Source organism: Ipomoea triloba, chromosome 15 (genome assembly GCF_003576645.1).
Source record: "Ipomoea triloba cultivar NCNSP0323 chromosome 15, ASM357664v1".
NCBI classification, from domain to species: Eukaryota; Viridiplantae; Streptophyta; class Magnoliopsida; order Solanales; family Convolvulaceae; genus Ipomoea; species Ipomoea triloba.
In genome coordinates this window covers 4,375,317-4,378,155 of record NC_044930.1, presented here as the reverse complement: position 1 = coordinate 4,378,155, position 2,839 = coordinate 4,375,317, and positions in this window count along the sequence as shown.

Here is a 2,839-nt window from a genome sequence, read left to right as displayed (position 1 = left end):
TTTTGCTCAGGGCTCTTGCGTGAGTTCACTTCGACCATTCGTAGGTTCGGTCAAAGGTCAACTCTCCCGTCAGGTAGCTAGCGAGATCGGATCTCGTGCCAGCCCTAAGGGACTAGAGTGTGGTGTTTTCGTAGCAAAGCCTTAAGCTTTTTCCAGAAAACACCCTCCGAGGTCAGCTATCCCGTCAGGTAGCTAGCGAGATCAGATCTCGTGCTGGCCTTAATGGATTAGAGTGTGGTGTTTTTTGAATCCAAGCCGTTGGCTGGGCTCAGAAAAACACTCTCCCGTTAGGTAGCTAGTGAGATCGGATCTCGTGCCGGCCCTAAGGGATTAGAGCTTAGATTTTTTATTATTATTTTGTTTTTTAACAAAATTGATCAGGGCAGACCATGACCAACTACTGAGTCCTTTTGCTTATGGAGGTGAACGCACAAGTGAAGGAGGCAGATGTACAAGTGCAGGAGGCGGATGCACCAGTGGAGGCGATAGACGCACTTGAGGAGCAGCGCCACTTGATGAGGTGACGCTGCTTGAGGTGGTAACTCTGCTCGAGCAGGTGACGCTGCTCGAGGTGGTGACCCTGTTTGAGGTGGTGGCACTGCTCGTGGAGGTGACGCCACTTGATGAGGTGACGCTGTGTGAGGAGTAGCGCCACTTGATGAGGTGACACCAGTTTGATGAGGTGACACCCGCTTGATGAGTTGGCGCACCAACTTGATGATGTGACACCCCACGCAGCGCCACTTGATGAGGTGACACCAGTTTGATGAGGTGACGCTGCGTGAGGAGCAACACCACTTGATGAGGTGACACCAGTTTGATGAGGTGACACCCGCTTGATTAGGTGACGCTGCTCGAGGAGCAGCGCCACTTGATGAGGCCGCTTGAGGTGTTGACGTTGCTCGAGGAGGTAACGCTTAATGTGATTGAGGTGGTGACCTCGCCCGTTTGATGAGGTGACGCTGCTTGAGGAGCAGCGCCACTTGATGAGGTGACGCCCGCTTGAGGAGCAGCGTCACTTGATGAGGTGACGCTGCGTGAGAAACAGCGCCACTTGATGAGGTGACACCAGTTTGATGAGGTGACACCCGCTTGATGAGGTGACGCACCAACTTGATGAGGTGACACCCCACGCAGCGCCACTTGATGAGGTGACACTAGTTTGATGAGGTGACACCCGCTTGATGAGGTGACGCACCAGCTTGATGAGGTGACACCCGCTCGATGAGGTGACGCTGCTTGAGGAGCAGCGCCACTTGATGAGGTGACACCAGCTTGGTGAGGTGACGCTGCGTGAGGAGCAGCGTCACTTGATGAGGTGACGCCCGCTTGAGGAGCAGCGTCACTTGATGAGGTGACGCTGCTTGAGGAGCAGCGCTACTTGATGAGGTGACGGCACTCACCGCTTGAGGAAGTCCACGGCTTGGATGGGAGCCGCGTTCACTCGGTAACGCCACTGCTTGTAAGTCCACTACTTGGATGGGAGCAGCGTTCACTGGATAACACCACTGCTCACAAGAGATGAACGCACAAGTGAAGGAGGCGGACGCACTTGAGGAGGAAGCGCTACTACTTGGAAGTCCACGGCTTGGATGGGAGTAGTGTTCACTTGATAACGCCACTGCTTGTAAGTCCATTACTTGGATGGGAGCAGCGTTCACTAGGTAACGCCACTGCTTACAAGAGGTGAACGCACAAGTGAAGGAGACGGATGCACTTGAGGAGGAAGTGCTCGTAGTTGTTGTTGAGTTGGCTACGGAGATCACCATTGCGGCGATCTCCCACGTGGTTATTGTTGAGCTATTTACGAAGATCACCCGAGGGGTGACCATTGAGTTGCCCACGAAGATCACCTGAGGGGTGACCATTGTTCACTCGATGAGAACCATGAGAGTTGCTGGATCCGGGATGACCATTGATAGTGATGAGATGAACTGAGTGGTTTTTTGATTTTGTGATTTTAGCCTGAGATATGATCTCGGCTCTCAACGAGAGCACCAATGACGGTAATAATGTGTTTACCGGTATATTATTTGAGTATTTGAATGTTATATTGATACAGTGTTTTGGTATTTGAGTACAATATTGAGTGTTTGCTCAGTGTACAAGATGAGTTCAGTGTAGTTCTGTCTAGTAAGAAGTGTCGTCCCTCACTATGTGGTCGTGAGTCTTTTTATCCCTTTCAGCTTAGTAAGAGAGCAAACTTCTCGATTGCACTGCATATAATCACACCTCTCGAACTAACCCAAACTCGTGCTAACTAAAAGGGGATAACATTTCCGCTGCGCATAAAACTTTGTCTTCACCTCGTGAGGTATCGAACCTAAACATCCTAAGTTCAATACACACGAGAGGTCGAAAAGATTTGCAAAATCTTATACAAGTCTATTCACCCCCCCCTCTAGACTTGTACCCATCCCCTTGGGACCAACAATTGGTATCAGAGCAAGTTCTCTGATCGATATAAACCTTTGTTTATATTGCCTAGAGATCCTTCTTTGAAAATCTTCCTAAATATTTTCAAAGCACGAGATAAGTTTCAATATGGACAGCATGTTGTCGAGACATCTTCTCTTTGATCTTAGCAGTTTGACGACTGGAAAACACGCATGCTTGCGTACTTATCAGCCTCCATGATGAGATGGCCGAGGTTATAACTTCTGGACCAGTCAAGATCCTAATGGTTAATACTGCTGCAGTTCAAACCCAAGAAACACCAAATACATCCCAAAACCTAGGGAAGAATGGACCAGTGATGATAGGAAGAGAAACAACCTGGACAATATTGCCAAGGATATATGCATATCTTCAGAGCTATAGACGAAACCATCTTCCCAAA